Source organism: Oncorhynchus masou, chromosome 16, assembly GCF_036934945.1.
Source record: "Oncorhynchus masou masou isolate Uvic2021 chromosome 16, UVic_Omas_1.1, whole genome shotgun sequence".
Classification (NCBI taxonomy): Eukaryota; Metazoa; Chordata; class Actinopteri; order Salmoniformes; family Salmonidae; genus Oncorhynchus; species Oncorhynchus masou.
The window spans coordinates 231,540-244,295 of NC_088227.1; positions in this window are offsets into that span (position 1 = coordinate 231,540).

Here is a 12,756-nt window from a genome sequence, read left to right on the forward strand (position 1 = left end):
TCTCCATAGTATGTTGTACTGAAGTTGACCGACTGAAAGGGAGTGTAACTTTGATTATAATTACTCTTCCCTGAAGAAGGGAAACGAGGTATAACATCTGTTTGGCCCCGCCCTTTCCTGGGTCAGTGAAGAGCGATATTAAATTGAAGGAATGAATCAAAGCCTCATGATCATTACCTGTGGAATGCGGGCCTTCCAGCGAGGCACGGATTTGAATAGTATGTTGGTACCTAGTTTCTCTCCTTTAGGGAATAGTATTTATAGTCATAATGTGTGGATTTAATAGTATGTTGCACCCAGTTTCCCTCCTTCAGGGAACAGTAGTTATAGTCATGAAATGTGGATTTAATAGTATGTTGTACCCAGTTTCCCTCCTTCAGGGAACAGTAGTTATAGTTATAACATGTTGATTTAATAGTATGTTGGACCTCGTTTCCCTCCTTCAGGGAACAGTAGTTATAGTCATAACATGTGGCTTTAATAGTATGTTGTACCTCGTTTGCAAAATCCAATGGTTTTAACTGAGTCCCCTTAACTTTATTGACAACACCCAAATGGATACTGTCATTAACGCGCTTCTTCAATAATTACACATCATTCTTAATACTGTAGCAATTTAGTTACAGTCACATGTTCAACTATCATCAGCTGATCTAGGAAATAATTTTCTGGATGCCAGTCGAATGACAAACGTCATGACATGCTACAACAACCAAAGTGCTTCTTCATTCATTAGTCTGGTAAAGACAGTTATGCTGTGCTCCACGTTGGATCCAACATCCCTAACAAATTGATGTTAATAATGTTATTGTCTGCTTGATTCACTCTCGGGTCTCGTTAGTCAGTTTGGACACAGAGATACTTATCTCATAATGTGTAGAGAACTGTTCCTTGATAGATAGGCTATTATACAACACACAGAGCTATTTTCCTTTATTCAGGACATTTAGAATGACAACACTTTACAGAGTAGCCTAGTGGGATTATTCACAAAATTATTTGGTGATCAGGTTATGAAATGTCACGACAAAGACATTTTAGTTTCCATGTTTCACCTGAAATATTAAATGATTTATAGTCCTGCTGTTTGGTGAAGTTATGGGTCCTACAGTAGGTCTATATTGCTAGGTGAAGTTATGGTTCCTACAGTAGGTCTATGTTATTGTTTGGTGAAGTTAGAGGTCCTACAGTAGGTCTATGGTATTGGTATAACTAGTGTTTTCCGCATTAGCAGGGAGGAGTTTCTACAACCAAATTGCGTGACCATCGCCATCGTGCCGCAATTTTAGCAAACACAGAAAGGAGCCTGTATTGGAGACCAAAAGTCGTCTGGGACACTGCTTAGGATTTCAACAACTTTCAACAAAATATTTCTAGCCTACAATCGTCAATGTTACTACTAATGTGAAAACAAGACAAATATGACTATTGTTGCTCATTTGACTGTCTTAAGACAATTCAAGATTTGTATTTGAATTTAAGACAGCAATTGTTGTACAACTTCATGGGTACGCTCTGGACATCACCTTTTACCTAAAAAACTGTGGATTTATGCTTTTGTGGGCCTTTAATCATCTGTCTGACTTTGTTGTTCACACAGGAGAGAGAAGTGACTATTATGGAACCTCTGGGGAGCCTCAACAACATCATGAAGCTGAAGAGGCAGAGAAGACTCTCTTCAGATCAGGACACCTCAAGAAACACCATCAGAGACCCACAGGAAAGAAATCTCACTGCTGCTCTCACTGTGGGAAACGTTTCAAATCTTCATCAGAACTTAAAAAACACCAGCAAATACACACAGGAGAGAAGCCTTATAGCTGTAATCAATGTGGGAAGAGTTTTACTCAGTCAAGCAAGCAGGTATCATACCAGAGAACACACACAGGAGAGTAGCCATATGGCTGTGAGCAATGTGGGAAAAGCTTTTCTCGGATAGACCACCTTAAAGGACACCAGAGGACACATACAGGATATAAATCTTACAGCTGTAATCAGTGTGGGAAGAGTTTTATTCAGTCAAACAGCCTGAATCGACACCAGAGAACACACACAGGAGAGAAATCTTATTGCTGTGATCAATGTGGGAAAAGATTTGGTTGAACTTATTATCTGACTGAACATAAGCAAACACACCCAGGAGAGAAACCTTACCACTGCTCTGACGGTGGGAAGAGCTTTGCTTCCCTGAGGAACCTGACACAACACCAGATGTGTCCTCTTTGGACACATGGAAAAAAGTAGGAGCAGACATTTCTGAACTCTTAACCAACAGGCCTTTACACCTATGAATGAGTATCAATAAAGAGGCACTATTTCTGAGGCTACATGATGTATCGTTCAGCAGATTTACTTTGTAATATTATTTTTGTTTGTTTTTATCACTTAATTTACTTGACAGATTGCCAATAGTCTTAAAACGTATTTTCTTCTGTTTAAGGTATTCTGATGTTAATTTACTTCTGTGTTTTGGGTCGTTGTCCTGTTGCATCACCCAACTTGACCTTCAATTGGCGGACAGATAGCCTTACATTCTCCTGTAAAATATCTTGATAAACTCGGGAATTCATTTTTCCCTAGATGATAGCAAGCTGTCCAGGCCCTGAGGCAGCAAAGCAGCCCCAAACCATGATGCTCCCTCCACCATACTTTACAGTTGGGAGGAGGTTTTGATGTTGGTGTGCTGTGCCTTTTTCCCCCCACACATAGTGTTGTGTTTTCCTTCCAAACAACTCAACTTTAGTTTAATGTATCCACAAAATATTTTGCCAGTGGAGCTGTGGAACATCCAGGTGCACTTTTGCAAACTTCAGACTTGCAGCAATGTTTTTTTGGACAGCAGTGGCTTCTTCCTTGGTGTCCTCCCATGAACACAATTCTTGTTTAATGTTTTACGTATTGTAGACTCGTCAACAGAGATGTTAGCATGTTCCAGAGATTTCTGCAAGTCTTTAGCTGACACTCTAGGATTCTTCTTAACCTCATTGAGCATTCTGTGCTGTGCTCTTGTAGTCATCTTTGCAGGACGGCCACTCCTAGGGAGAGTAGCAACAGTGCTGAACTTTATCCATTTATAGACATTTTGTCTTACCGTGGACTGATGAACATCAAGGCTTTTAGAGATACTTCTGTAACCCTTTCCAGCTTTATGCAAGTCAACAAGAGATCTCTTTTGTTCGAGGCATGGTTCACATCAGGCAATGCTTCTTGTGAATAGCAAATTCACATTTTGTGAGTATTTTTATAGGGCAAGGCAGCTGTAACCAACATCTCCAATCTCGTCTTGATTGGACTCCATGTATGCTCACTCCAGACTCCAATTAGCTTTCAATATAGACAAGACAAATACAATAGTGTGTGTGTTATTAGTTGAAGCACACTATGTTTGTCCATTGTTGTGACTTAGATGAAGATCAGATCAAATGTGATGACTAATTTATGCAGAAATCCAGGTCATTCCAAAGGGTTCACATACTTTTTCATGCCACTGTAGATGTCATGTATTGTCATGTTATGCTCTCTATAATGAAACATCACCAAGTGAAATAAAGTTGATAAGATACTCTTAATAGTCATTAAATAAAAAATGGTTGTTCAGAAATCATTATTTATCATGTTGCTCTCATGAAATGAACAAAATATTTTACAATCATTACCACTACTGATATTCACATAGAATAATATAATTACAAGGATCATATTTCTCAGTTGCATTGACCTGCAGACATCAGACACTCTCCCGTATGCACATATGACTGAAATGTAACCAATCACAAAAATCACTAAGAAAGCTTTGATGGCTCAATAAAAATTAAACTGCATGTTTCTGCCAGCCAATGGGATAATTCCAGTGCAGTACATGTATAAAGGGATAATTCCAGTGCAGTACATGTGTAAAGGGATAATTCCAGTATTCCACTAATTCCACTACTCTCCTCCTGCTAAAGAAGAGGGGGTCTGCTGGACGGAGAAAGAAGCTCTCGTGAAAGAGGAGGAGGAAGAGGAGGCTGTTACAGTAAAAAAAGTGGTAAGTGAGGCTGTTAGAGTTAAAAAAGAAGAGAAAGACATTTCAGTGAAAGAAGAGGAAGATACGTTCAGAGTGAAAGACGAGGAGGGTATTACAGTAAAAGGAGAGGAGAATTCAGTTTTTGGAGTGAAAGAGGAGGGAGAGATGACTGTCAAATCGAAAAAGGAGGAGGAAGAAGATGAGGAAACTGGATATCTGGGCCTGGTTTCCCAAACGCATCTTAAGGCATCCAATGGTTCTAACGGTGAACTTTTGAGAAACCGGCCCGTGATTAAAACTAGTATGTACTGTCTTAAATACAGAGGCACAAACTCTGCAGTTGTTGAACTGATGTGTGGTGTTAAAGAGAAAATATGCAATTGCTACATACATTTTTGGACTTTAAAATGATTTATTCATAGCTATTGAGTCTTGAAGAATATAACACATGCCTCATGAGCTTAATTCAACTGTTGTACCCCATCAGAACCCCAAATAAGCTTTTTTTACTCCAATGTTTAGAAACAATGTAAATCAACACTGTATAGCCTCAAAATGGTTAAAACTATAATGTTGATATCATGGATGGTCAGGCCTTGTATTCGTAGGTCTGTCTATGAATTTGAAAGTAATTACATTTCTCCAGCCCCATCCACCCCCATCCATCATCTTATTACCAAAACAGTATTTGAACTGCAGATTGGTTGATTGATTGATGTGAGGTTTTTTTTAAACAGCAACAAAATGGCTGCCCAGAGACTTGGTTTGGTAAACAGCTGAGGGATGGGGGCTGGAGAAATGTAACCACTCTCAAATTCATAGAGAAAGCTATTGTATCAACCTTAACCCAACACCTAGCGACCTCGTCAAGAAGTTCAGACATCTTGGTCTAACAGTTACAGTATAAGGTCTCGGCGAAACATGCCTAGATTCAGCTACATTCATGAATTGGTTTGAAACATTTGTTTTAAACCCTTCTCAAAGTTGGGTCCTTGACTAATTTGTAAAAAACTATTTGCCATAAAACACTATTTTTTATTTATTTTAAATGTAACCTTTGATTAACTAGGCAAGTCAGTTAAGAATAAAATCTTATTTACAATGACTGCCTACCCCAGACGACAGGGAGCCAATTGTACGCCGCCCTATGGGACTCCCAATCACTGCCGGTTGTGATCAAATCAAAGTTTATTTGTCAAGTGTGCCGAATACAACAGACCTTACAGTGAAATACTTACTTACAGGCTCTAACCAACAGTGCAAAAAAAAAGGTATAAGGTGAAAAATAGCAGTTGCGAGGCTATATACAGTAGCGAGGCTATATACAGTAGCGAGGCTATAACAGTAGCGAGGCTATAACAGTCGCGAGGCTACATACAGGCACTGGTTCATCAGGCTGATTGAGGTACTATGTACATGTAGTAGATATGGTTAAAGTGACTATGCATATATGATGAACAGAGAGTAGCAGTAGTGTAAAAGAGGGGTTGGTGGGTGGCGGGACACAATGCAGATAGCCCGGTTAGCCAATGTGCGGGGGCACTGGTTGGTCAGACCAATTGAGGTAGTATGTACAGTTAAAGTGACTGTGCATATATGATAAACAGAGAGTAGCAGCAGCGTAAAATAGGGTTTTGGGGGGCACACAATGCAAATAGGCCGGGGTAGCCATTTGATTACCTGTTCAGGTAATAGCCACCGTGCTTCTACACCTGCATTGCTTGCTGTTTGGGGTTTTAGGCTGGGTTTCTGTACAGCACTTTGAGCTATCAGCTGATGTACGTAGGGCTATATAAAATAAAATAAATACTTTAAAAAATGATTTGATTTGATTAGATTCAGGAATCTTATGGCTTGGGGGTAAAAAATTGAGAACCGTTTTTGTTTTAGACTTGGCACTTCGGTTCCGCATGCCATGTGGTAGTAGAGAGAACAATCTATGACTGGGGTGGCTGAGGTCTTTGACAATTTTTAGGGCCTTCCTCTGACACCGCCTGGTGTAGAGGTCCTGGATGGCAGGCAGCTTAGCCCCAGTGATGTACTGGACCGTACACACTACACTCTGTAGTGCCTTGCTGCCGGAGGTCTAGCAATTGTCGTACCAGGCAGTGATGCAACCAGTCAGGATGTTGCAGCTGTAGAACCTTTTGAGGATCTGAGGACCCATGCCAAATCTATTTAGTTTCCTGAAGGGGAATAGGCTTTGTCGTGCCCTCTTCATGATTGTCTTGGTATGTTTGGACCATTTAGTTTGTTGTTGATGGGGACACCAAGGAACTTGAGGCCCTCAACCTGCTCCACTACAGCGCCGTCGATGAGAACAGGGGCGTACTCAGTCTTCCTTTTCCTGTAGTCCACAATCATCTCCTTAGTTTTGGTTACGTTGAGGGATATGTTATTATTCTGGCACCACCCGACCAGGTCTCTTACCTCCTCCCTATAGGCTGTCTCGTCGTTGTCGGTGATCAGGCCAACCACTGTTGTGTCGTCTGCAAACTTAATGATGGTGTGGGAGTTGTGCCTGGCCATGCAGTCATGGGTGAACAGGGAATACAGGAGGGGACTGAGCACGCACCCCTGGGGGGCTCCAATGTTGAGGATCAGCATGGCAGATGTGTTGCTACCTACCCTCACCACCTGGGGCGGCCCGTCAGGAAGTCCAGGATCCAGTTGCAGAGGGAGGTGTTTAGTCCCAGGATCCTTAGCTTAGTGATCAGCTTTGAGGGTACTATGGTGTTGAACGCTGAGCTGTAGTCAATGAATAGCATTCTCACATAGGTGTTCCTTTTGTCCAGGTGAGAGAGGGCAGTGTGAAGTGCAATAGAGATTGCATCATCTGTGGATCTGTTTGGGTGGTATGCCAATTGGTGTGGGTCTAGGGTTTCTGGGATAATGGTGTTGATGTGAGCCATTACCAGCCTTTCAAAGCACTTCATGGCTATGGACGTGAGTGCTACGGGTCTGTGGTCATTTAGGCAGGTTGCCTTCGTGTTCTTGGGCACAGGGCCTATGGTGGTCTGCTTGAAACATGTTGATACAGCCTGGATTCAAACCAGGGTGTCTGTAGTGGCGCCTCAATCACCAAGATTTTATTTTTTACCTATATTTAACTAGAGAAGTCAGTTAAGAACCATTGTTTTTTTCAATGATGGCCTAGGAACAGTGGGTTAACTGCCTGTTCAGGGGCAGAACGACAGATTTGTACCTTGTCGGCTCGGGGATTTGAACTTACAACCTTCCGGTTACTAGTCCAACGCTCTAACCACTAGGCTACCCTGCCGCCCCAATGATGCAGTATCTTAGACCGCTGCGCCACTCGGGAGTCTCAAAATCATGTTCTAGTGCTGTCCCCAACTAAAATAAATCTTGGTCAACCAAGAGTCATCTGTTCTTTCTACCAATCACCATAAAATAAAACTTGGTCAACCAAGTCATCTGTTCTTTCTACCAATCACCATGTGTTTTGATACGTAACAAATTCTTATTTTCAATGACGGCCTAGGAATAGTGGATTAACTGCCTGTTCAGGGGCAGAACAACAGATTTGTACCTTGTCAGGTCGGGGGTTTGAAATTGCAACCTTCCGGTTACTAGTCCAATGCTCTAACCACTAGGCTACGCCTCCGCCCTAACCTGACTAGAGGGAGCCAGTCATCAACATAACCTGACTAGAGGGAGCCGGTCATCAATATAACCTGACTAGAGGGAGCCGGTCATCAATATAACCTGACTAGAGGGAGAAAAACTCTTCCTGACTGCCGTTCTGCTCCAGGCAGTTTTCAGTAATAGACTACACCAGCGGTCGTCAAACTTTTTCCATTTGGAGTGCCAAGTTATCTGACCATTTCTACCAATCTGTGTGCCAGTTATGATTTTCATATGCACATTTTCGGGGAACAGTTTAATTTAATTTATAATAGTATCTCAAAAGTATTGTCTGTGACTAAATCTAAAGGAAAATTATACAACTTTAAAAGTAACTTTTATTGCCATTGCCAACTATGTAAAAATAGCCTAAATAAAGCCAACAAATAAACATTGCAGCCAGCAGGTAGAAAATATCATATAAATCACATTTGCTGCACATGGCCTGTCTACAACAACATGAAACATTGTATCAACTATCAACTGGGTCCTCTGAAACGTGATAGCAAGCATGCAACATTGTATAAAATATTTTAGGCCCTCAGAGTTTCCCACGCCAGTGAGGTCGGGACAGACACAGCTGTCGGCTATTTGTGCAAAGGATAAAAAGTAATCAGGTATTTTATGACTTTTCCATTGGATCAGAGCATTACAGTTTTCCCTTTCATGCCGAGTGGAAATATTTAACGAAATTGCTTTGAGGAACAATTGTCCTACGTAATTGATTTTGATTAGACTTAGTTTACTTGTTGTTTGAGGTGAAGAAATATTTACTTTGAGAAACTCCACAACTCAGTACTGATGGTGCATTAAGACAATTAGAAATACTATCAGACATCCCCAAATGGGCACATTTATAGGCCTAGATTTGCACACAGGCCAGGTAGACTAGTCCTACTTCTACAGTGCCTTGCGAAAGTATTCGGCCCCCTTGAACTTTGCGACCTTTTGCCACATTTCAGGCTTCAAACATAAAGATATAAAACTGTATTATTTTTGTGAAGAATCAACAACAAGTGGGACACAATCATGAAGTGGAACGACATTTATTGGGTATTGCAAACTTTTTAAACAAATCAAAAACTGAAAAATTGGGCGTGCAAAATTATTCAGCCCCTTTACTTTCAGTCCAGCAAACTCTCTCCAGAAGTTCAGTGAGGATCTCTGAATGATCCAACGTTGACCTAAATGACTAATGATGATAAATACAATCCACCTGTGTGTAATCAAGTCTCCGTATAAATGCACCTGCACTGTGATAGTCTCAGAGGTCCGTTAAAAGCGCAGAGAGCATCGTGAAGAACAAGGAACATACCAGGTAGGTACGAGATACTGTTGTGAAGAAGTTTAAAGCCGGATTTGAATACAAAAAGATTTCACAAGCTTTAAACATCCCAAGGAGCACTGTGCAAGCGATAATATTGAAATGGATGGAGTATCAGACCACTGCAAATCTACCAAGACCTGGCCGTCCCTCTAAACTTTCAGCTCATACAAGGAGAAGACTGATCAGAGATGCAGCCAAGAGGCCCATGATCACTCTGGATGAACTGCAGAGATCTACAGCTGAGGTGGGGGACTCTGTCCATAGGACAACAATCAGTCGTTTATTGCACAAATCTGGCCTTTATGGAAGAGTGGCAAGAAGAAAGCCATTTCTTAAAGATATCCATAAAAAGTGTTGTTTAAAGTTTGCCACAGGCCACCTGGGAGACACACCAAACATGTGGAAGAAGGTGCTCTGGTCAGATGAAACCAAAATTGAACGTTTTGGCAACAATGCAAAACGTTATGTTTGGCGTAAAAGCAACACAGCTCATCACCCTGAACACACCATACCCACTGTCAAACATGGTGGTGGCAACATCATGGTTTGGGCCTGCTTTTCTTCAGCAGGGACAGGGAAGATGGTTAAAATTGATGGGAAGATGGATGGAGCCAAATACAGGACCATTCTGGAAGAAAACCTGATGGAGTCTGCAAAAGACCTGAGACTGGGACGGAGATTTGTCTTCCAACAAGACAATGATCCAAAACATAAAGCAAAATCTACAATGGAATGGTTCAAAAATAAACATATCCAGGTGTTACAATGGCCAAATCAAAGTCCAGACCTGAATCCAATCGAGAATCTGTGGAAAGAACTGAAAACTGCTGTTCACAAATGCTCTCCATCCAACGTCACTGAGCTCGAGCTGTTTTGCATAGAGGAATGGGAAAATATTTCAGTCTCTCGATGTGCAAAACTGATAGAGACATACCCCCAAGCGACTTACAGCTGTAATCGCAGCAAAAGGTGGCGCTACAAAGTATTAACTTAAGGGGGCTGAATAATTTTGCACGCCCAATTTTTCAGTTTTTGATTTGTTAAAAAAGTTTGAAATATCCAATAAATGTCGTTCCACTTCATGATTGTGTCCCACTTGTTGTTGATTCTTCACAAAAAAATACAGTTTTACATCTTTATGTTTGAAGCCTGAAATGTGGCAAAAGGTCGCAAAGTTCAAGGGGGCCGAATACTTTCGCAAGGCACCGTATATGCGTAATTAGGTGTGCGTCCTTACTCAACATTGACAGGGGTGTTTCAAACAAAAGACAAAACTGGCGCATCTTGCAGGGTAAGGTCTGGGTGGTCTGCCAGGGGCCGTTTCATTTAGTATCCGATTGGGTCGGAATGGGGAATGATTGTATTTTCCCATAGTATGGTTTACCGAAGTTGACCAACTGAAAGGGAGTGTAACTTTATGACTATTGTTGGATTCTAAACTTTGAACGTTGAGATATTAAAGACATGCTAGTTCAGACACAGAGTATATAAAGGAGTGAGATCTGTAGAAAGACCGAGTGGCTGTGGAATGTGCTGGGTGGACGGGAGGAGATCACAGGATTGCTATAAGGGAAGCGGATGGACATCCTGTGGATAAGGCGAAGGAGGGGTTGAGGTCAGGAGGTCAGGTCAGATCCCCTAAAGGGAGTAATAAGGGATAAGTGTCTTGTTACCCTCTTCCTCTGGAACCAGGAGATGTAAGGATTGGAGAGAAGGAGTGTCCAAAGTTTGGTATATATACTTGTGATGGTGAGAACATATCAGAAGTCAGAAATACACTCAATTAGTATTTGGTAGCATTGCCTTTAAATTGTTTAACTTGGGTTAAATGTTTTGGGTAGCCTTCCACAAGCTTCCCACAATAAGTTGGGTGAATTTTGGCCCATTCCTCCTGACAGAGCTGGTGTAACTGAGTCAGGATGTCGGCCTCCTTGCTTGCACATGCTTTTTCAGTTCTGTCCACAAATGTTCTATAGGATTGAGGTCAGGACCCTATGATCACTCGGCAACACATTTGATGCCTCCCAGACTCTTCACCAAGACGACTAGAAGCCACTACATCACCGGATTCCTGCCGTTAAGCTCTGGACCTTTGCACCGGAGTGGCTATAGTGGCTAACGCCCTTGTCCCGAAGCGAGCACCAGTTATCCTCCAGCCAGGTTCATCTCCCGGCTAGCAAACCAAATTACTCCAGCTACAATACCTCTTTTGCCAATTGGCCTGGACCCTTTGGCGACACGGAGCCCTGCCGATCCATCACCACTGGTCTGCCGACGTAATTCCGTCCGATGTGCCCTCAACCGGCCTTTGCCGGACGTTGTTGACACCCTTGTCCCGATGCTAGCACCAGTTAGCCTCAAGCCAGGCGCATCTCCTGGAAAGCGTAGTAATGACTACCTAACGGCTTCCCTGTTTCATATATTCCTATTCACTGGACTCTATGATCACTTGGCTACATAGCTGATGCCTGCTGGACTGTTCATTAATCACGGTACTCCATTTTGTTTGTTTTGTTCTTCTGTCGGCCCCAGCCTCAAATTCAGGCCCTGTGTGTAGTTAACTGACCCTCTCTGCCCATGCATCGCCATTTTATCAGTTGTTGTTGTCTTAGCTGATGAACTGTTGTTGTCTTACACATTGTTGTTTTAGCTAGTTCTCCCAATCAACACCTGTGATTGCTTTATGCCTCGTTTTATGTCTCTCTAATGTCAAAATTCCTTGTATACTGTTTTTTATGGTAGTTATCATTGTTTTATTTTACTACGGAGCCCCTAGTCCCACTCAACATGCCTCAGAGAGCTCTTTTGTCCCACCTCCCACACATGCCGTGACCTCAACTAGCATAGCTGGTGCCTCCAGAGATGCAACCTCTCTTATCATCACTCAATGCCTAGGTTTACCTCCACTGTACACGCACCCTACCATACCAGTCTGTACATTATGCCTTGAATCTATCCTACCACGCCAAGAAGTCTGCTCCTTTTATTCTCTGTTTACAACGCACTAGACGTCCAGTTCTGATAGCCTTTAGCCGAACCCTCATCCTACTCCTCTGTTCCTTGGGTGATGTAGAGGTTAACCCAGGCCCTGTGTGTCCCCAGGTGCTCTCATTTGTGGACTTCTGTAACCGTAAAAGCCTTGGTTTCATGCATGTTAACATCAGAAGCCTCCTCCCTAAGTTTGTTTTACTCACTGCTTTAGCACTCTGCCAACCTTGATGTCCTTGTCATGTCTGAATCCTGACTTTGGAAGGCCACCAAAAATTCTGAAATTTCCATCCCCATCTAGAACATTTTCCATCAAGATAGAAATAACAAAGGGGGAGGAGTTGCAATCTACTGCGGAGATGGCCTGCAAAGTTCTGTCATACTTTCCAGGTCCATCCCCAAACAATTCGAGCTTCTAATTTTAAAAATGAATCTCTCCAGAAATAAGTCTCTCACTGTTGCTGCCTGTTATAGACCCCCCTCAGCTCCAAGCTGTAGCCTAGACACCATATGTGAATCGATTGCCCCCCATCTATCTTCAGAGTTCGTTCTGTTAGGTGACCTAAACTGGGATATGCTTAAAAAACTTATTGGTGCACCCATCCCGTTAGCGGGATCATTTTCGTCAACATCTGCTGAATTGTAGAGTGCCAAATTCAAATTAAATTACCAAAAATATTTAATTTTCATGAAATCACACGTGCAATATAGCAAAACACAGCTTAGCTTGTTGTTAATCCACCTGGCTTGTCAGATTTCAAAAAAGCTTTAAAGCAAAAGCAAACCAAGC